The 23,949-nt window shown below is 40.3% G+C and overlaps 1 long non-coding RNA gene across 1 annotated transcript in view; it reads right to left on the bottom strand.

The window, feature by feature from the left end:
• The window catches only part of LOC114628702, a 22,050-nt gene extending 10,841 nt beyond the window's left edge, over positions 1-11,209 (bottom strand). The window contains exon 1 of the long non-coding RNA XR_003712517.1: positions 11,113-11,209. This is a non-coding gene — a long non-coding RNA (uncharacterized LOC114628702). The remainder of the gene's footprint in view (positions 1-11,112) is intronic.
• Positions 11,210-23,949: the final 12,740 nt, after the last annotated feature.

Raw genomic sequence — 23,949 nt, 5'->3', positions numbered from 1 at the left:
AGAGAGAGAGAGAGAGAGAGAGAGAGAGAGAGAGAGAGAGAGAGAGGAAGTAAACATGGTAAGAAAGCTGTCGACTTCTTGCAAGAGTTAGTAAGATGAAATCTAAAGGACTCAGACCAGGTGTTTCAAAGTGAAAGAAAAAATGTGGACATCGAAATTATGACTTCTAGTTGTCAAAATTTTCAGTCCCATAAAGACCTGGGTCACTTGAGTTGATAGCACTCTCCTTCTGTCTGGACTCTCTACTAACCTATACCTGTACCTGCCGAACAGACTTCTCACATACAGCTTTTCTGTGTGTTGATTTTAATACAGAAATAGAAATGTCTTATGTCAACGATGTGCTGCTGTGAAAGACTGAAAACTCTTCATACATGTTGCTTCCTTCAATAACTGTGAATGGTGTACTGGCTCTGGTTCTCTTCATGCCACAGACTAAGAAACGGAGATACAGAAAGATGAAGGAAGTATTGGACAGACAATTATTTAAGCATAGCAGTAGGGTCCAGAGATTGGAAAAAATAGGCTCTGGGTGGGGGGGGGTCTTTGCTTGTAATTAATATGTGGCATGCCATCTCTTCTTACAGTGAGAGTAAGAGTCCTTAATTTTTTATATCAGCAGTTCCACTGTCTAACACTGGCTCTGGTTCATTGCAATAGAAAGGAAATTCAGCTTAATGTCAGCACAATGGTTTCAAACCCCATTTAGTCACTTCAGAGCAGCACAACCTACAGCAAGTCATTTAATATTTCAAAATCTCCGTTTCCCAGCCAAAAATAAAAAAGGAAATTCCTAATGTGTGATAGGTACTTAACTAACATGCTTTATTAATGCAGAGTGAGAGGTGTAGGTAGCAGACATCAGATTTTACTGTGTATATACATATTGTCTTGGTGCCTTGTAACTGAAGATCAGAAAGAAATCCATATGCTTCCTTGGTTGTGGTCTGAATAAGCAAACATATAAATAATGCCTATAATGGCTATGTAATATAAATAACTCATTCTGAAAGAGCATGGTTAAAAAAAAAAGTCTATTTGGCTGTATTTGTACCTAAAAACCTTATTGAGTAAAATAGCACATGTCCTTTGATGTTGTGGTGACATTTAAAGTCTCCTTTAATATAAGAAGTGATCTCTACATCCCCGAGGCTGCCCTAGTTCAAAGCCAGGGTGCAGGCTGAGGTTGACTGGAAGGTAGACAGCACCACCTACTGAACTGGGATTTCCCACATTCCAGAAAAAGGTTGAATACGAGCTATGTCAAGGCCAAGCCAAGACATTCATGTCCAAGTTTAAACAGATCTTAAGTGAAAGGGACAGGATCCTGAGCAAGACAATATCTCCAGGAAGGGAAGGGTTCCCTTTGCTTACAGTGCCTTTCTCTGTCACATATGAACTGTTGTTGGCACGTCCCACAGGAGGGAGGCTTTCCAGTGGCTCTTGCTTTGGTTGAGAACTGAACTGCAATTTCTTAGGGCTCATTCTCTACATAATTCAACTGCATTTCAACAGAGAAGTAACTTTCCTACAAACCCTCATAGAGGTGACAGAGTTCTCTGAAGTGTGTGGGCACTTAATCTACAAAACAAGTATTAGGATGCTCCAAAATAGGGGACCAGTCATCAGAGTCTTGGCTTGTCTTCTTAAGAAGCCATAAGCAAATGCTTTTGACCTTTGGCTAAGTTACCTCTTTTTCTCTCTGGTATCTGGGTGTCAGTTGAAGGGAAGGGTAGAAAAATACAGTGTCTGTCTGCCTGTGTAGTACTTACCACTACTGAGAGCTAAAATGTGACATAGGTCATGGTGTACAGTACAAGTGTTGTGACTATTTGGGAGGTGAATGACATAATGCATTGGCCAAGTGGCTTGCAAGTGGGAGGTGGATCACTCTTTCACTCAATGCCATATGAATCCCCTTCCTTGACCACCCTGACATCTTTCCTTAAATAAACCTGCCCCCAGCATCTGTCACTTATAACTCTGCTGTTGATGTTGTGTGAGAACCCCAGAGAGCACAGCTTGAAAATAGGGAAAACCACTGACTTTCTATGCCTGGGAAGGCTTAGCATATAGCAGTGGTCTCCAAAAACCCAAAGTCTTGCAATCTTTGCACCTACTAACTGTTTCCCAAAACAGTTATGCAAAAGTGATGTCCATTTAGTGGAGATCACTCTTTGAATTTTGATCTCTTTCTCAGTAAGCAACCAATCTTCTCTCAGAATGTGGGGTAGGCTCAGTTTTCAAAAAGCTAGGTAATCCTGAAAGATAACAATACCCCATATCACTGTGATGGCAGGCTCTGTTGTTTGGGACATCACTTGTCCTGAAGACAATTTCAGCTTATGTCAGTTTCAACTTTTAATAGGTTTCCTGGGAAATAACTCCTTTGTAAGCCGAGAGGTGTGTAGAGTTGTAAAGCCAGTGAAGGAAACTCTGGCAGAGCAGTGTTCACAGGACACCTGAAGAAAAGTCAACTGTGGGAAGAAAAATTGGGACTGGATGGAAAGAAAGAAAGGAGGGACTTCTGAAGGATTTAGCTCAATCAAGAAGTCACTGACACTGCCATTTCTGTTTCCTCTGTGTTCCCAGCTACCCCTTGTTAGCTCCCTCAAGGCTCTTCGAGGTCCGAGTCCTCAGAGGAGACTCTAGGAGAGGGGGGGGGGGGGAGGAATTCCAGCATTTCCTTCCAGTAACCTCAGCAGTTAAGCCTGTGTGAGCCTTGCTTCCAAGCTACCTTGTAGTCCAAGCAGTCTCCCCCAAAAGTTCTGTGGTCAGTGTGTGTGTGTGTGTGTGTGTGTGTGTGTGTGTTCTGTGTTATTTTGTCTTCCTATCTCCTTTGGGATAACAGTTTTTATCTTTTTCTTTTCATTTATTCCTTTCTGATTCTCTCTCTCTCTCTCTCTCTCTCTCTCTCTCTCTCTCTCTCTCTCTTTCTCTCCCCCTCTCCCCCCTCTGTCTGTGTCTGTCTGTCTGTGTGTGTGTGTGTGTCTGTGACTGTGAGTTTCTCTCTGTCTCTCTGTCTCTGTGTATGTGTGTTTGTGTCTGTGTCTATGTCTGTGTCTGTGTGTCTCTGTCTCTCTCCCTCTCCCTCTGTCTCTCTGTCTCTGTCTCTGTCTCTGTCTCTGTCTCTCTCTCTCTCTCTCTCTGTGTGTGTGTGTGTGTGTGTGTGTGTGTGTATCTTTGTGCTTTCTTCCTTTCTGTGTACACTGTAAGCTCTCGAATAGATGTTTATTCCTGGACAAAGCAGTACTCTGAGAGAAGCTGTACCTTTCGGATCTGAAACTGTGAAGATCTGATAGCAACACCTCATAAATACACTGCCTACTTCAGTCTTACTGGAAGGTCCAGGGACTAGTGACTGAGAACTGCCAACATTCTGCACACTAGAGTGCCTGGAGCAGCCACTGTTCCCTCCCTGAAACACAACGTCCCAGACTGAGCTATACAGACAGCAGTTTAGCCTCGCAGGTCAGAGGGCAGCCAGCAGTTATCTACCAACTGGCTGCCTTCCTTGTACTTCATGACTTCTTACAGACTCTGACAGGAGAGGCTACGCCCCACAAGATGCCCAGGCCCACTCTGCTGACTTCTCCCACCCCCAGGACTTAAAGAAGCAAGCAGCCTTCCAATACTTGCCTTACTTTTCAACGAATGAATCTCAGCAGAGTCTGTATTAATAACTGATACCAGAGGGCGCATGCTGAAATATAACAGACAAGGGTGACAGCCCATCAGCTTGTGGCACATGCGCGTGTATGTATGCGCACACACACACATACACACACACACACACACACACACGCTTATCAAAGCCATCTTGTGAATCTTCAGTTGATTAAAGAAGATTGAAATGCATCCTAATAACCAGAAAATAACGTACGTTCTAACATCTTGATTGTGCTAGATTCAAAGGGCAGCACGATGTGTTGAAATGCACATATCTAATCACCAGCAGAATTAACAGATTTGCAGAGGTTCTGCTTGAGAACATTATGTGTTGCTGCAACACAGCATAATCAAATTCCCATTTAATTTTATTAATGCTAAAATTCAGTCTATTTGCACATTTCCATTATTCCTAATATTAATTTGGGGGTTATTTGAAAAAGCACAGTTTTTAAATGGTTTCTCTCCCATAGATATTTTTAAACCAAATTCATATGCATTAATATTGTGTTATTTGATTAAAAAAGAACATGCCCCCTTTCCTTTAATTTTCCTTCCAACAACCTAGTCCCTGCTTACACATGGAGTTGGATGAGTCCCAAAGGTGAGACTCCCTGTCCTGGCAAGTGGATGCACCCCAAATTGCTTTCCCATCTGCCCCTCTTCCTCTGCTCTTCGTGCCAGGGTCTGTCACAAGTGGAGTTTTTATATCAGCCCATTGTCCTTCATGGGCAGACTAAGACCTTCAGTTTCACTTCATCTTTCCAATTACCCAAACCTTGAAACTCAGAAAGTGTGAATTTCACTGTATCCCTTCCGTTCACCTAAGAGTCCCATGGGACAAAGCAGTATGCCCCTAACCCATAACTCTACTCGTGAGCATGTTTCTTGTGGCTCTCATTTGTTTTTATTATCCAAAAACGCAACATACTATCCAAACTCTCTAATTTTTCCCCATAATGCCCACACAAAGCTTCATTTTCCTTCATGAATCTGGCTGTTTGGTGTCAAGTCTAAGCCAAGTTCTATTATATGTTTCAAAGACTGACCACAGCGGTAGAAACACGCTGGAGCTGCAGTCCCCTAGGCCTGAACTCCCAGCCCAGGTGAGCCACTTGAGAGCTGCATGGTCTGGGCTACTGTATTTAAACCTTCCGCATAGGGAGAGGATGCTGCCCTACTATTTAGGGGTTTTTACATAATATAAGCAAAACCAGAACAAATAAAACAAATAAACAAATGGAATTTGGCACTGAACGAGTGTATTCAGATGCAAGTATCAGAAATGAAATTCAAGCTGGCAGTGGCGTATGGATTCCAGTGATATTTTGTTCTTGGATACATTAACTTGCACACATTCATTTTCAATTATATACACGTATATTGATTGACAATAGATGATATAATAAAGGAGTAGACTACCATTTTTGTCTCTCAGAGACAAATAAACAGAGAGATCAGCTGTTCAATATGTTACATGTTGGATTTTAAACTCATCATTTTGAACAAGAAGGCTATGGTATGAGTTAACTTGTCATTGAATTGTACAAATTGTAGGAAAATATAGATTCATATGAAGAGTCAGGCATATCCATTACATTCAGCCCAAGGTGACCCTTTACCCCTCTCCCAGATATTTAACTATATTCTTATGTAAATATTTTTGCCTTAAAAGGCTCATAAGAGCTCATTGGTTCCCTTTCAACATCAGACCTTACAAAGGCATACCTAGATGTTTCCTATTGTTTAAAGTCCAAGCATTTGGATGATACACATTCTTCCTTGTCCAGTCTAAGTGGGGATACCTCTACTCTGGAGATATGGGATCACTACACACTACATCCTGTGTTGGAAAAGAGAGCCCATTACTCAACTCATAGGAGCACAGGTGAGTGCCTGTGAAGAGAGCTGCCCAAGGCTGCACCCAGGCTGTCCACCAGTCACCAGGGAATTGTTTATACCTAGATCTGGAGAAGGATGAGGGTTATATAAAAAGGCACAATCGCCAGTCCCTGACTGCCAGACCTGAGTTTTCTCTGAAAACATACTGCTTTAATGAACAACTTCTCTGCTTCTTTTCTGCAATTTTCTCATAAATAGGGTTGATATGGTTATTACATTGTACCTATTGCCAGGGCTGACCCAAGATGCATGAACTTGAGTCAATACCCAACACATCACACCTATTTGAACCTTCTCTTCCAGTGGCTGAGAAGGCCAGGACATGCTTCTTCTTCCTACTGACTCAAAGGAACATATGATACTGTGTACATCACTACTTTTTAGGATCAGCAGCGTAAGAGCATGGTTCCTGGGGCACTATATCTCTTGCTCGATACCTGTTATTGATGCTTTTTGCAAGTGATACTTGCTATCAGGTCCTGTCCTCCTTTCTGAAGCCCTAACCTCCCTGGAATCTGTAAGTGGTTGCTTTCTTCTTCTGAATGTATTTTTGGTTTAACCCCTCCTTGTCTCTTACCTAACTCCTCAACTCCACTAAGGGTGCCCCTGTAAACATGGTTATGTGGGTTGAGAGCCGCACTCCATAGGAAGACCTCATGCTCAAATTAGAAAGAGAAATCGCACATCTTATGTTCAGATAGCTAGCACCAAAAATCTTGTTGAATTGTTTTCACTTGAAAGAGCTGTCTTTGCACATTTGTCTCTTAGCAACAGCATCTGGTGTTCGACCTATTCCAATAGCCTTGGGTGGACTGTTCTTCCTTAGCTAATGTCTCAGAGCTATGTAAAACACTATGTTCATATGGGAGAGGCAGTCTAGTTGCTCACTAACCTTTGACTCTCTTCCTAACTCTAGACAAGCAATACACAGCAGTGGATAGAATTTAGTAAATACGTGGTGACCAGGCTTCCTTACATCTTTTCTGTCTTCCTGTGCTGACCATAAAGACAGAACCATATTCCCAGAATTTCAAGACTTGAGTCATGGATTTCCTTTTAAGATAGGATATGGCATGTGACTCATCAGAGATGTTGAAGAAAATAACAATAATAAGAAAGTTATTTAAGCACTAGACATGGAGAATAATCTTACACAATGTTGTCTGCCTGGTGTTCTGCCTTGCTGATGTGAGCCAGCAACTGCTTTGGCCATAGCTTCTCCTTCCCTGTTGATCCTACAGGAGGTTTTTGAATCCTGGGCTAAAGGTGTTTAATGCCATGACAAAGGACTCAGCTTCAGGAGAATGGCTGCAAGATGGAGGAAACAGATACTGACACAAATTTATACCATTCTCCATGAACTTATATTTATCCATCTATAGACTATCCACTCTTCCTGATTATTCTGCAGCTCTCACACTCTGGCACATACAGCCTTTATAAGTCCAGATCACCAGCTCTGCTCCTGCCTGAGAACTGGACACTGTGTTTCTATATATTAGTAAGTATATATCACATACAGGTGAATACAGTCATCGATTGTTAATATTTTGCTTCTTTGATTAAACCTGACTAATACACTTTTGCATTTTGTTTTCTCCCTTTGATCATCTTTAGATGATCCTCAATCATCTTTGACTTCTGAAGAGGTAGAATATGCTTGATTATCTTACCACAGCCACACAGAAAGCTGTGGTTAAAGTAAAGTCATAGCTGTTTTGGCTTCAATGTAACCATCCACTGCCAGGAAGCCTGGTAGATGAGAATTTAGGGAAGGTGGCCTTTGTTAGAGGTCTGCCTTTGCCCAGAATTTCTGTGGGTGTATGTGTGTTTGTTTGTTTGTTCATTTGTTTCCCTAATAGTGATGTGATGGAACCAAAACAAAAATCACATGGGTGTTCCAGATGTGATGGTACCCAACAAGTATAATAATATGAAGTTCCTAATTGTTCAGTTCTTCGTGATGGTAATAGTGGGATAATAAAAGCAAGCTCTGGCAGCTGGGAAGACATGTTCTTTATCCATTAGAGTTCCCTAAAGGAGTAGCTGCATTGCTCACCTCAGCCACTTCCTTAAGCATAATGGGAAGGTAAACTAATTGGTTTTGACCAGTAAGTATACCGCATGTGAATGACTTGGTTTCCATGCTCCTGAACACTCATGGTGAATGACTGGGCTTCTCAGATGTGTCGTATTCACTCCTGAAGCAGAACATTCAACTGTTCATATTGAATGTGTTCACATCATGCCAGCTATGTGAAGTAATCTCCATGTACAGTTGCTGATGGCAGTGTTTGGTAATGAAATCAAGTTCAAATTATTATGAAACCAGAAAATTACAGGAGAATTCTGTAAAAAGAGAAAAGTGGTCATTGACCACAAAAGCAGATAGCTTGCTTCATATTTAAGATCTAAGTATGAGTTCAAAATGCATAAACGTACCACTCTTCTAAGGAAGGAATCTATATGGCAACCTTATATATTAACCTGATATAAAACCTTTTAGCCCGGTGCATACAGTTTGAATACAGTTGAAACTTGGAGATAAATAAATATAACAACCAAAAAGTAAGCTCAGAGTTCCTTCAAATAAGAAAAACAAGTATAAAAATATAATAAAACTTCTTCACTACCAAACAAATTACTCAGGAAAGACAGAAATAACAAATTTTAAAAGTCTTTCCTCCCCAGAGGTCACAGCTAGTCATAAGGAAATTAAGAACATGTCTATCCAGATTTTCAATAAATTAGCTTAACCTTAACATTATTTTTTGAGAAGCCCACCTTCTTGGCTATAAAATATGTTCTCATCCTACCTCCTAATAATTTAGCTGTCAAGGTGACCAAAGAGACAAGAACATTGAAAGATTCTGACCGCCCACACCTTTTACAATTCCACTGAAGTTCATAATAAATTATATAGTCTTCCTTATTATTTCAGCTAAGTATATTTTAGTTTACATTTAGAGTTTGAGGCTTGCTTTCTGTTTCTCATGATCACTTATATCCAACTTAATGCAGTATACATTCTGCCAACTAAAGTGCCTGGATCAACTTCATCTACCTTTCGGTGATATGCAGTGGATGGTAAGTGCCCCCTTGCCTTGAATATATCAAATTGTTGAGTCACGGCATCAGAATCATATGGTGAATTTTAAACAGATACTGAATACATGGACAGTCAGCTCTTTACTTAATATTTAAAACATAAAGGTAGCTCTGTATTATAAACTGTACAAGTTTTCCAATACCCATTTGTGTCTTCAATTGTTATACTGGGGAGGGTCAGATGTGCCATCTGAAAGTCTACCAGTGGTACAGGAATGCAAATGGAGAAAGAAGAGAGAGCCAAGTACACCCATCCACACTTGATTGGACCTCAGCCCTAGAGCTAAGCTTACTAATATGAGGCTTTAGCCAATCTTCAGAGGAGCTTCTGGGGAGTGAATTGGAGTGTATCTCAGAGCTAGAGACACACAATGCTTAGTACCAGAAGGGACCCAGGGGCAATGCACATGTGGCAGAGAGAAAATTGAAGTAGAGGTGCTGACTATTGAGAAACTATCAGGTGGTTTTTCAAAACTGTCGTATTAGAGATGACAAAAAATAAGTGAAGCAGGAGCCAAACTACTGAGTATTAGTGATGCATCCTGGGCAGGTGTGACTACCAAGTTGCATTAAAGGAAAGACTTTTCGTTGTAGTCATGAGAGCTAAGCAGACTCTGCTCCTCAGACTGTTGGTCTTCACACATTTGTAGGGTGGCATGTATTCCTACTTCTCATGACTTTCAGGGTAGGCCCATGACTTTTCCTTACTCTCCCACAGAATAAATCAATCTGCAGTCATTTTACTCTATAAAAGCAGTCTCACAGCAGTGAGTTCCATGTCTAATATAATTGCAATATCTTTTAAATCATCAGAATTAAAACTCCTTGCCCTAGACTGAAGTTAACTGCTTCTGTAGACATCTTTTGTCCCTTCCTTCCTTTGCTTAATGAGGTTTCTGACTCCAACAGATGCTTTTTCTCTTATTTTGAAGTAAGGAATGGTTTAAGTGGCAATGGTGGCAATCAAACAGAACTTTTGCTTCCAGTCAACCATGATAGAAGTTAAAGATGACATTTCTTTCATTTTGGACTTCCCAGTGTTCTTTAGATTTTGCTGAGCATTAGAAAATAGGCGCAAGGAAGGTGCTTCAGTTGGGAGAACATTTGATGGATGTACAAGAATGAGGGCCAAAATTCCATCTCCAACCCATGGAAAAGACCAGTATCAATGGGCATGCATTTTTAATCCCAGTGTGTTGTAGTGGAGAAGGATTGATAAATGTGAAATCACTGTCCAGTCAGTCTAGCTTACTTGACTAGCTTCAGACTGACTAGTGAGACAGTATGTTAGAAAGAAAGGAAGAAAGAAAGAAGAAAAGAAAAGAAAAGAAGGAAAGAAAGAAAGAAAGAAAGAAAGAAAGAAAGAAAGAAAGAAGGAAAGAAAGAAAGAAGGAAAGAAGGAAAGAAAGGAAGGAAGGAAGGAAGGAAGGAAGGAAGGAAGGAAGGAAGGGAGAAACAAAGGGAGAAAGAGAGAAGAGAGAGAGAGAAAGTTCCTTACAAAGTAAAGACAGAGTCTTAGATTGAAGCATGGCCTCCATATATTAAAGGTAGATTCTAGCAAACACAAATACCCAAAAGATCCCTCACCCATGTGACTGAATTCATCTTCAACTCCTTGTTAACAAGCCCTCCATTCTATTTCCATGTATCCTGACAGTTGACCCTCATTGGTGGATGTTCCTCTAAGGGCTCCAATCTCCCAATTTCAGATCTTCACTTTATAGCTCCCACTACTAAGGCCAAAACCATCCTCCAGAGCTTTCCTGAAACTGAGTCAGACAATAAAAAAGACTGCAGGCACAAGGGTCAAATACTTCCAATGAACCTCCCTACAGATTTATCCCATCCCAGACTCACAGGGCACAAGACAATACATGCCAACCTCAAGCTCCCACTGGAGTCCTTTCCTACTTCTCAGGATCTGGAGGTAGGCAGACAGTTGTAGAATTGCTTTCTTTAGAACTGTTACCCAGGATGTCTAGAATATGTATTGCAAAAGAAAGTAATTAGTTACCCATTATCTCTGAGAATCAGTAGAAAGAGACTATAGCCTACTTTCTCAGCCTGTGGCACATGTTCATCTGTAACTGTGAAGATAAGATTATTCAGATCTTATCTGTGCATAAAATAAAACCTCATATCCTTTTAATATCAGAAACTGTTTCTATTCCATGGGCCCTATTGAGGAAGCATTTGGTTCAATATAAAGTTCTATCACATTTACTTTTAATGACCTAATTATGGCATTTGGGCACCCACAGGCCTGACTGCTAAAAATTAATAGCCCTCCGAGTCCCTTGAAGCAATTTCAGGACTTTGTGAAACCAGTCTGTGTTCTGCAACTCCCATACCACACTGGTCCTGCTGCCTGCTCCTCTCCCACCTGTGCACACCTGCTGTGCACGATGCCTCATCCTGGTTATTACTGCTCACCATGGGATCCAGACCAGATGCTCTCCAAGTTCCCAGCTCACCCTTGCCAACATCATGGGTCTGACAAAGCTGGAGGGCCAATTTTCTTAAAATGGACAGCAACTATTTTTTTCTCATTGTGACATAATTCTGGCCAACCCCACTATCCCTAAACAAGTCAAATAGTTTCAAACTACCACTCTTGCTTAACATCTTGAGAAATGTTTAACCAGTTCCTGCTGTTACTGCCTCTGCTCTCCTATAACCAAGGGAGCTCAAATCTAGTCCCCTCCGGGAAGAACTTTGTTGGAACGTCCATTGGGTGACTTAAAATCCTAATATTGGTCTGGAGGACAAAGCAGTAGGCTTGAAAGTTATCTTAGAGAATGAGTGCCTAACAGGTGGGGATTAATGAACCCAAAGTCAAAAGGCCCCTACCATATTTATTGTGAATTATTTCTCTGGACTCTCACACTTTCCTTACACTAGGTTCCAGGGTGCTGGCTAGGGCTAAATACCAGCAGACTCAGCCTGGGAATGATTCAGCACCCTTATTGTCTTCTTGGTGGAGGGTAAGCCTTTTCATAGCAGACATGGCTCTGGCAGGCCTGTGCTGCTATTCATTCATCCTTTCCTCTCCCCTGCTTCTTTTCCCATTAACATAGGCTTTCCTTCTCCCATCTAGGCAGACCTAATAGCATGGCTTGGGCAAGCCACAGAGGAGTTATGCTTTCTTCACTAATGGTGACAAAAGCTCTGTGTGGGATAAGGAATAGGGAAACTCGACCCTGGTTAGACATTTTGGGGATAAAAGGAAAGCACTGGTGATTGCAGAATACCCTTGATGTGGCCATTTCCTTTGATGTCAGTATATTAAAATGGTAAGATTTTGGCTCAATTCTGTATACAGATACAAGAATTTCAAACTGGTTTGTACCAGGATTCACTTCTAGCTTCTAACCACAGCAGATGCAGCTTTAACTGCAAATGTGTGTATGGGGTAGAGAGTTCAACAGGGAGCTGGACCAGAGTAGAGTCCTGGTTCTCTCATCTACTGGATTTGCTGTTACTTTGTTACTTACCGCATTGTGTTCTTTTACTATAGTAATTTGTACGCTAGTATACTTGACCTTGTGAACAAAGTTTTTTCCTTGGTTATCTAGGTGGGTTCCATCCAGGGGTTTGAAAAGCACGACTCATAGAACTTCTTATAGGAAAAGAATATCTGACTATGAACTATGGGCTGGCTCCTCCTCTTGTCTCTTCTTCCTACTTTCTGTTCCCCTATTTCTCAGTTCTTCCTTCTCTTCTCCTTCCCCTCTTCTTCATGCTTCCCTCCTATCTCTGTCCATTTTGTCTTTTTTTTTCTGTGACTTTGCATATATCCATGCATGTCTAGGATTGTTAATGAGGGTGTGATGTAGGTGTGTTTAATGTGTGCAGGTGTATGTGCATGCTTGTGCTCCCAAATGTGGATATCAGAGGTCAGCCTCTGTTGGCATGCCATTGCTCATTGGTTGTCCACCTTGCTTTTTGCTTTATTTTGTTGTGAAAGGAATTGTCTTACATTTACCAATTAGGCAATCTGGCTAGCCATAAAACATCAGGACCCCTCCTGTCTCTGTCTGCCCAGACTGAAATTATGAGTCACACATGAAATTATGAGTCATGCTTGGGTTTATTAAGTGGCTTCTGGGGATTGAACTCAGGTCCTATATGCTTACACAAAAAGCACTTTAACAACTGAGCTATCTCATTAGCGCTCACCTCCTTCCTTTGACCTTGTAGAAAAATGACTCCTGAGTGTCAGAACCTAATCAGCCTCTGTCATGGTGCATAAAAAAAAAAATAATCTTCTCATTGTCATAGAAGAAACAGCCTAGAGCATGCATCATGCTACCTCGTAATGGAAGTCTACTTTGGCCCATGCCATGTTCAAGGTTTTTGCCTACCTGTAGCTTGATGTGATATTAACTTTTAATTCACCCTTTCCCATATTAAACATTGACTCAGCCTTTTCTTTACTAAATCAGTGGGGCAAGCAATGAGTTAAGAAAATGGGAGAGGAGATCGATTCTTAAGGAGTGCACAGGAAACTTTCAAAGTTTCACCTTTCATCAGTCAGTCCAATAGATGATGCTTGTCACTGCTCAGTTAAACATAAACTAAAAGAATAACCCAATGTCAAAAATGCACTCATTACAGGGTTTTAAGATGACCATAAAGCTAGAGGGTAAACTGATGGCAATAAATGTACATTTCTGTTCCTTTCTGGCCAAATATTCACAAGAGCAGAAAGATATCAGGCACAGGAATAAATGCAGCTAGCTGTCTTGATATTCATCCTAACTTCTGAGCAGTACAGAACATCCTGACCTGACTACAGAGTTAAACACTGCTAGCAACCAAATGCAGTTAATTATTCCTCAGTTGGTATAACAACAGAGGAGTACAGTTCTCAGATGCAAAGCTCTTCCTACTCATACTAGGCAAGAAGTCTTTAGTTTCATCTCAGTAGACACAACTTGAGGTGACCAACCTTTGTTCCTTTCCTGATTTGCTAGCCATAACCCTTCTTGCAAGGCTATCTTTCTCCCCCATATTTGTGTTTAGCCAACTCTCTCTTAATGTTTTCTTCTGCAGATTTTTCTGTCTAAAGAAAATGCAGGAACACAGAGTGGAGCAGAGACTGAAGGAAAGGACATTCAAAGACTGCCCCACCTAGGGATCCATCTCATCAGAAGACACCAAGCCCCTACACTATTGCTCATGCCAAAAAGTGTTTGCTGACAGGAGCCTGGTATAGTTGTTGTCTGAGAGGCTCTGCCAGCACCTGACTAATATAAATGCAGATACTCACAGCCAACCATTAGACTGAGCCTGGGGACCTCAATGAAAGAATTAGGGGAAACACTGGAGGAGCTGAAGGATATTACAACCCCATAGGAAGAACAACAATATCAATTAACTAAATTCCCCAGAAATCACAAGGACTAAACCATCAGCCAAAGAGTATACATGGATGGGTCCATGGCTGTAGCTAGATACATAGCAGAGGACTGCTTTATCTGGCATCAATGGGGGAAGAGGCCCTTGATCCTGTGAAGGCTCAGTGCACCAGCTTAGGGGGAAGCTAGAGCAGTGAGGTGGGAGTAGGTAGGTGGGTGGGGAAGCACCCTCATAGAGACAAAGGAGAGGGGAAATGGGATAGTGGCTTGCAGAGCAGAGACCAGGAAGGGGGACACCATTTGAAATGTAAATAAATAAAATAGTCAGTCAATAAAGAAAAAAAAGAAAATGTGCTAAGTAGTATTAAGGAGTGATTGTTGTGTGCCAAAGGGCTCCAAGTGTGGTGCCTCATTAGAAATTTGTAGCTACGCTATGGGAAAATTTCATTAAGTTCTCTCAGCTGTGATGTGAGGTACTCCTGCCCATAAGTCAAGCATCTCTTTCCACTACACAGGGGATCCCCTCAGTCCTAAGGAGTAGAACGTAGTGAGAGACTTGCTTTCAGCAGGGGCTGGGGATATTCGTGCTGCTCAGGAGAATGAGTACCTCCAACATAAACAATTATCACTGGCTTCTTGAAATATAGAACAAGGGTCAGCAAGCTGTTTTTATAAAAGCCAATAAGTAAATACTTCAGCTTTTTCAAGGACACATGGTCTCTAGGGTAACCACTTGATTCTGCTGTTGTTAACATGGAAGCTTCCCAGGTAGAGACAGAATGCCAATAAAACTTTATCTACAAACACTCATATTATCTGACTAACTGGAGAAATCAAACCAGACAACCAGACAGTTCACAGTCCAGCATCCAGTGTCCTCCAACTGGTTCTATGGTACAGAATTGACTCTGAAAATTCTTCTCAGATGTGTTTGTAAGGGAGATGACCACTAAAGTGGTAGGCCACAGGGAAGGTAGACTTCTGAGACCTGAGAAACAGGCATGGACTCTCTCTGTACTGAAAAGATTGTTCAGTGGGTAATATGCTTGTCATGCAAGCCTGAGGACCTGAGTTCAGATCTCCCAGAGCCTCTATAAAGCCAAGCATGGCAGTATATGATTGAAATCCAAGTGTTATGTTGAGAAAGGCGGTGGATTAGGACCATCTCCAGAAGCTTATAACCCAGCTATTCTGCCATAGGTTGTGGTTAGTGACAAACAGGTCCTGTTTCAGACAAGGTAAAGAGTAGAAAGTAATACCTGAGATTGAGGTTGTCTTCTGGTCTTCACCTATATGTCATGTCATGGCATGCATGTGCTGGAACTCACTCACATCATGCATGCACTATATATGAATACATATATATATATATATATATATATATATTCTTCCCTTACCTATCCCTTATTTGATAGTCTTCTTTCTGTTTCCCTCCTTGTAGCAGAACAGTGGGGCTATCTCTATGTAAACATTGGGGGCCTCATAGCCACAAAAGCATCTCCTGCAAGAGGACCTAATTGAGGACTGCCTGAGAGATCAAGGATTGCTGATGCAGACAATGCCAGCCAATCGGGAAGTGCTGTTTAGAAGAGATGCTTTCTTGGGACCAATGGAGCAGGGGGGAGGGTTTTTAAAGGAGCTTGCTGCAGCATTTCTTTCTGTTCCTGTAGTCTGTGTGGTTGACTCTGTACCACCTCACCTCCAACACCCAACGACAGGTAGGGTCAGGCAGCAAGTAGTCCAGGGCACAGGCAACACCTCTTTTGATCTTAAGATAAAAATTCAAATGCCAAAATAAATCTAGCTTTTATGTGTAAGAAAACTGTTAATTTGTTACCAGTAAACTAACAAAGTTCCTGGAAAGTTCTCTGGAATTTTTCTTTTTAATTTCAGACATTTCAGCTAGCATGATCTGAAGTCTACCCGAAGGAAGACAACAGGAATGCAAGCTTAACAATTAATCATGAGAACTTGAGCCTGGTTAACATTATTTTTCACAACTGAGACACAGAGGTTTGGGTTTTTTGTTTTTGTTTTTTTGTTTGTCTTTTTGTTTGTTTGTTTGTTTGTTTGTTTTATTTTTTGGCTTTGGGGTTTTGTGTGTGTGTGTGTGTGTGTGTGTGTGTGTGTGAATTTGGGGCTGGAGAATAGAGAAAAGATCACCAGATTCTCCTCCTCACAGGTGAAAAATGAATACATAAGTATTCGAAGTTCTTAGTACTCTACATTTTCATCCTATGATTGAAGGGAGGGTTTTGCAGTAAGGTGGAAGTCAAAGAAAGGCCAGATGATCTTGATCTCCTCAGTCTGTTAGGCTGTGAAGAAAGTCCAAGAGTTGAGACACAGAGCCTCACTCCAAGGAACCCCCACCCAGTTCTTTTCTATGGTAAAGAGAGAAGAATCATCAGAGAGAGACTCTACAAGAAAGGGTGGTTGGAAGAGCCTAACTCACTGTAGAAAATCTCTTGGAAAACCGAGTGACATTGGTCACTGCTTTAAGGATCTGCTCCGAACATCCCAAGGCCATGTTCTCAGCACAAAAGAGAGATATCTGCCCCTGAAGGACAAAAGACAGAGGATAAGAGACAAAGGTGGGAGATAGAGGAAAAGGGAGGAGGTAAAGAGATTGTAGGAGAGGAGAAAGGCATATTTGTCAGAGGTGGGAGGGTAGGGACAAAGGACTGCCTCTGGATAGAGAGGAGACAGTGGCCCATAGGCAAATGGTAGTTTATAAAGGTAAAAGGGCGAAACCTTGTGTTAGGATAAGGTGTTTAATTTTGATTGGGCATGTTAATTAGGTGAGCTAAAGTGAACTTTTGATAACTGAACTTCAATTCTTTGATAGGTAGACTTTGGTAGTTACCAACTGCCCCCATGGAGGGAGAGTTACCAAATAAGGGAATAAACTTTGGTGGCCACTTTTAGAAATGTAAGCTAGATGTCCTTCAACAGAGGAATAGATACAGAAAATGTGATACATTTACACAATGGAGTATTACTCAGCTATTAAAAACAATGAATTCGAGAAATTCTTAGGCAAATGGATAGAACTAGAAAATATCATCCTGAGTAAGCTAACCCAATCACAAAAGAACACACATGGTATGCACTCACTAATAATTGGATATTAGCCCAAAAACTCACAATACTCAAGATACAACTGACAGCCCACATGAAGGCCATAAAGAAGGAAAACCAAAGTGTGAGTGCTTTGGTCCTTCTTAGAAGGAGTAACAAAATATTCATGGGAGCAAATATGGAGACAAAGCATGGAACAGAAACTGAAGGAGGGGTTGTTGGAAGACTGTTCCACATAGGTATCCATCCCATGTGCAGTCACCAAAGGTAGACGTAGATATGGATACCAGGAAATGTATGCTGATAGGAGCCTGATATAGCTGTCTCCTTAGAGGTCTGCCAGACCCTGACATATATAGAGGCAGATGCTCACAGCTAACCATTGAACTGATCATGGGGTTCCCAATGGAGGAGTTAGAGAGAAGGGGTTGAAAGGGATTGCAGCCTCATGGGGAGAGCAACAATACCAACCAACCAGAGCTCCCAGGCTCTAAACTACCAGCCTGGGAGCACATAGTGAGGAACCCATGGCTCCAGCTGTATATGTAGGGGAGGATGGCCTTGTCGGGCATAGGTGGAAGAGGAAGTCCTTGGTCCAGTGAAGGCTAGATCCCTCAGTGTGGGGGAATTCAAGGGTGGTGAGTTGGTAGTGGGCGCGTGGGTAGGGGGGCACATCCTCATAAAAGCAGGAGGAGGGAGATGAGATGGGGGTTCCTGGGTGTGTGGGGAAATCAGGAAAGAGGATCACATCTTAAATGTAAATAAAATACCCAATAAAAAAAGGGGGGAAAAAGGAATGTAAGCTAATTTTTTTTTATTTTTATTTATTTTAATCTAGGTGGAGGGAATGGAGGAGAGAACAAGGCTTAGCAGAGCCATGTTTGCTATGATCAGGCTGACTAGAGTCCCTTCAACCATGGGAAGCATTCCTCAGTTCTACCTAGAGAGCCACTACTGAAAAAGATGGAGCAAAGAGTTTCCTTTTGCAACCTTTTGGACCTTTGATAAATGAGTAAGAAGGAAATTTCTTGTTCATCCAAAAATTTCTTAAATGCATCCAGGTGTCAGTTAATTACAAGGGACATTCTGAGAACTGTGTTAATCAGTCAATGTCATCTTGATTGACCTACACAGTTCACTCACCCCACACAGCCACCCTGCCCCTGTGGCAGTCAAAAAAACAGAGAAAGGAAAAAAAAAAGTAAGGGCCTAAACATATATATATATAAAAGTATTATCTAGTCACATGCAAGCAAGCAACAGAGTCATCTGTTGCTAGGTTTTGGGACTAATTGTGATACTTTAGCATGTCTACTCGTACAGATGTATTTACAACAGCATTGGTACAGATGTGTTCCTAGCCATGCTGTGACTTTTCAGTGGTTATCATGTATTCATCTGTGTTTTGATATGGTGATACCTACTCAATACATGCTTTGTTGTTGGGTAAATGTTCTTAGAGAGCAAATATCTGAATTACTTCAGGAATAAAACATTGAATAGAAGATCTCTTATTCGGTTCATCATCCCCTGCTTCTCACCAGAGCTAACCACTTCCACTGGCTAGTGTTAAAGATCATACTAGTCTCTGAATATATCTCTGTATCTATAGGTGCCTTAAAACCGAAGCAATAGAATTTCCTATACATTTTTCTACTCTTTTTATATTTAATATCTCTTGGATGTCTTTCATATACTTTATAAAGAATAATTCTTCATTTTTTTCCCTTTTCTTGCATTGTATCCAATTGTAAGACAGAATTATCATTTATCTTCCTTTGTTCATGGACATTTTGAAATTTAATATACCTTTACTATCAAATTATTGTTTCATGAATATCTTTGTGTGCACATGATTTCCCATGTGTCTTTGTCAGCAGTATGAATTCCATAGAAGTAAATTTGCCAAGTCAAGAGAATGTCCAGGTTCAAAATTTAATAGCAATCTCCCCATTTTTATAGACATAAGCCAGTGTAGATTCCTGTTGTTGAAGTAAGAGAGAGTATAATTTCCTTCAAACTGTAAACTGATTTTTAACAGTTTTACATCTAACAAGTACTATATCCTAGTTTAAATTCCCATTCCCATGTGGTAAAACGTGTCTAAGTAGACCCTTCATAGGTCAATACCAGGAGCATCTCATCTTCTCTCAGAAGCCTGAATCTTGACCTTTTGTCTTGCTCTTAGACTGACAAAGCCACGAGTTGAATATGTAATATGCCAAGAAAGGTCAATTTGATATAAACTGTAAATATTTTCCAATGCTTCACCTGTATTTCCACTGTCTGATGTTTCACTTTCGGCTTGAGGATGTTTTCCCTGTTCTATCCAGAACATTTTGTTTATGTTTAATGCTTTTGATATTCCTGTTTTGAAATAATTATAAATTTAGGATGCGTTTTGAAATGAAGCAGGAAGTAGATTCAATTTTTTTTCTTTTAATTAATTTAAGGATCTACCTAAGTTCAAAGGTTAGTATACTTCTCACAGATATATCTTTCAATATATATTTCCTATATGCATTTTTTGCTATTGTCAGATTTTATATTTTTTGCTATTTAGTGTTATTATTTTTAGTTTCTAATAAGTATGAAGCCTATTTTTTTATTGTTGGTTTATTTTTGTTTTAGACAGTATCTCCATGTGACCCAATCTGGTCTGGAATTGACTATGTATCCCTGGCAGGCTTCAAGCTCCAAATCTAGCTACCTTCACTTCCCTCACCCTGGGGTTATAAGAACATGGCACTGTTCCTGGATTATGTGTTATATTTTTTCATGAAAAATTTCTTCATTTTCTTCTGCATGAAACCTTAATTTTGTTTGGAAAATGAGTCACAGTGACCTATTTTCCTTCATTATTGAATGTATGGACATCTTTTGTTCATGTTTATAATTCGACTTTTTGTTTAGCTAGGTTTTCCTGGCAATGTTTAGCTACCACCTCTATCAAAATCTCTTGAACCATAAAATCAATCTCTCTCTCTCTCTCTCTCTCTCTCTCTCTCTCTCTGGTGATTATGTGTTTGTGTATGTGTTTGTATGTGTATGTGTTTGTGTGTGTGTGTGTGTGTGTATTCTAAAACTGTTATATAGTACGCAGGAAAGTGTATATGAGAAGGTTGTTGTTAATTAATAACTACCAAATAATAGTTTTCTGGAAACTTCTTGAAACTTTTCTTATAATTTTGAATGTTCTAGAAGCAATTTCTGAAGTTTAATCTTATAGATCTCCCCTCTCTCATGGATTATTGACCTAAAGGATCCAGGGGGGAAATTGGAAGAGAGATGAGGAACAGGGGGCTCAGAAGCCTGTGAGTATGTATGTTCAGTGAATGGCCACACTGGGACCAGCAAATCAGGAGGCAGATCAACTTTATTTAGTGTGAGTCAAGGCTTATAAAGTTTTGGTGGACTGAGAGTAGGAACATCCAGGACCCGCAATGGTCATTGGCAGGTACCTAGGGTACCTGAAATGCCTCATTGGCAAGGGGGAACATAGTAATCTCAGGTGCTGGCTGAACTGGTTCTAATCAGGAGGAAGGAAGTTGATCCTATAATCTAATTGAGGCTACCTGACGTTCCTCAGGTACGTGAGCATGTGGAGGCTTAAAATTCTCCAGACAAGGTCAGAGAAGGAGAAGCCCCTCTAATACAGGAAGTATTGTACTGAGCCCAGAAGCTATCAGGTCATGGTGGACTTCAACCTTAATTAGCAGAGTTTTCCCACAGTGTCTTACTTCCAAGAAGACAGGCACAACTCTACTGTAGGCTTTGTTTGCATGTTCACTGCACAACACTGATACTCCTTGATAACATGTCAATTTCTGTCTGATACCTCATTCTCTGTCAGAATAAAAATACACATGGAAATAATTCATATATTTACCACATGATTACAGGCAAATACGTATTATGTACACAGCCATACACATGTATTGTTGAGGGAGGTGTCTTACTTGAGGGAAGATCTTACTTTGGTTTTTATTGCAGATTAAACACTGAGCAAAACCAACTTGAAAAGAAAAGGGTTTCATAAGCTATCAAAGAGGAAAATCAGGATAGAAACTCAAGCTAGAACCTTGAGGCAGAAATTAAAGCAGAGACCATAGAGAACTGTTGCTTACTAACATGTGCTTGATGCCTGATCAGCCTGCTACTTTATATAGCCTATGACCACCCACCTAAGAATGGCACTGTCTGTACTCTGACGGGCCCTCCAACCTCAACCATTATTCAAGAAAATGCTCCACAGACATTCCCACAGGCAACTCTTGTGGAGACATTTTTTTTTCCCCAATTGAAATCCTCTCCTATTGGGTATATCTAGGCTTTGTCATGTTTTAAAACAAACAAACAAACAAACAAACAAACAAACAAAAGCCAGCACAGGATGGCAGGACACAAGTACATCAGCTCCGTCTCACTTTTCTCCTTATTAAGGATTAGCTAGTTTTTTAGCATTTACAAAGAATTTTTCTGTGCCTTTGAAGTTATTAGATTTCTTACCATTGATCATTCTATTTTAATTTTCTCAAGATTCTAAGTACATCTTACATCTATAGATTCAAGGTATTTCACTTATGAAGCTTTAGTAAAATACATCCAAAACAAGATTTATTTATTCTATTATTTATCCTTTCATTTTTGGAAATACAAACAATATGTCGCTAAATTTATTTATTCATGCATCATTTATATCTCCTTTATCCATATCACATTTCTAACTCTCTAATGATGTTAAGATTTTCAGATTTTCTTTAAGTTTGCTTATTTCAATCTTTTTATGTTCATGAATTTTTTAACAAAACATCTTTCCATATACGGAGATAATATAGGTTAAACTATTATAGCAATATACTTTATCCAAATATTCATCTGTTTTGTGGAAATATTATTCCAGTTTCTGTCATTAGAAAATAAAAAGGACTGGATAAGGTGGGGGGAGACTAAACACTTGTCATACAAGCAGGAGGACTGGGGCTTGAATTCAGGGAAATCTCATGAAAGCCAGGCAGGTATGACAGCTCACTTTCTTCCCAGCACCTGGAAGGCAGGAAATGGCCTGAGGCAAACTGACTAACTAAACCAACCAGGTCAGCAAGCTCTGGGTTCAGGCCAGCCTCAATAAAAGAAAAGTAGAGAGCAATCAAGAAAATATGGCTCTCTTCATGCATACACATACATGTGCAGTAACACATACAAACATGCATAGTCTCTCTCTCTCTCTCTCTCTCATACACACACACACACACACACATATACACACACACAATAAAAAGGAGACAATATACTTCCACCGCCATTTTAAATTACCATTGGTATTTCTGTTCATATCTGACCATGGGCTTTGTGGTAAACATTGAGTCAATTATTAAGTAAGTGATTATCTATAAATACTAGATAAGGCTCCTGACCTCAGGAACCATATATCCTGTCTCCTGTTATTTTACAATAAATTGCATTATAAATATAACTGTTCATCTAGGGTGTATGATCTATAAATGATTTTCCAACATCAGAACAAAATACCTAAGACAGCTAACTTGCTAAAGAGATACATTTGTCTTGCCTCATAGTTCAATCACATGGCTACTTTGCACATTGCCTTTTGAGTACCAGGAATGCTGCTGAAACCTATTCATTTCAAGGTGGCTGAGAAGCAGAGAGACAGGCAGTAGCCAGGGCCCAATAGCCCACTCAAGGATACACATCTAGCAGCCTAACATTCTTTTACTAAGACCCACTTCCCAAAGAGCCTACCACCTCCCAACTGTGTCAGAGGCTGGTGACAAAGTCTTTAATGGCCCTTTTAGGAACCATTTCCCCAACTCATAGCAAACGTTATTAAAATTTCCAGTAACCCCTCTGTTTTCCCGAGTGTTTCTGCTCCCCACATTCAACTCCTATCTCTCAGAGATAACCATTATCCAGTTAACATTATTTGTCAACTAGAGAAGAAAAAGCAAATAACTTTTGACTTGAATTATGTCAGACTGAGAGTATCTGACACACGAAGTCCCTGTTTCCAATTTCTGTTTGCATACTTATTGAACATATGTTGGCATTCAACTTTACCTGCAATAATCAGACTTTCATTACTATCACAAAGAGAATCATCTTAGAAAATATCAGTAAAATCCCCACTGTGATTTGTGTATTGACTGCACATTGTACCAAACAACAACAAAGCCTTTCTATCATTCTTTGGTCCTCTTTCAGTAGAACCGTTTTACTTTGAGATTTATCCCCAGACTTCTAATAACAAAGGCAGTGCTTCACCGTGTCTAACAAAAATAAGCTATGGCACCATTACCACAAAGTATGGAGGCTGGCTTTGAGCAGAAAGGACTTGCCCTATTAAATGTATGCAACTAGCTGGACACACTGGCAATTTATCGAAAAAATTAATAGGCCCTCTATGTGACATTAAATAGCCTTTTAACTGCAGTGCACTTAGATCCCACACCAACTTACACAAAATAAATAGCACTGAATTGCCTAACAATCAAATAAGGATTTGTCTTCCATTTCAATTTAAATTACTCTGAAAGATAAGCAAACCTAAAAAGCTAATGGAAGAATAAATCCCTATCCGTTATGTGCTATTTGACACATATGTAACCCCAGTTGTCTTCGGGAAAATAAAGTTACATAATTTATTTTGTGTTTTCCATACACCAGTCATTAGGGCATCCTCAGTAAGTAGCATTAAATGAAGTACAATAAGGTTGTAATATTGTCAGTGAGCACAAAGGGAAAATAATACAGAGGAGAGAGAGAGAGAGAGAGAGAGAGAGAGAGAGAGAGAGAGAGAGAGAGAGAGAGAGAG

Source organism: Grammomys surdaster, unplaced genomic scaffold, assembly GCF_004785775.1.
Source record: "Grammomys surdaster isolate TR1022 unplaced genomic scaffold, NIH_TR_1.0 271, whole genome shotgun sequence".
NCBI lineage: Eukaryota > Metazoa > Chordata > Mammalia > Rodentia > Muridae > Grammomys > Grammomys surdaster.
Note: the sequence above shows the minus strand (reverse complement) of the source record. Positions and strands in the feature narration are given on the sequence as shown.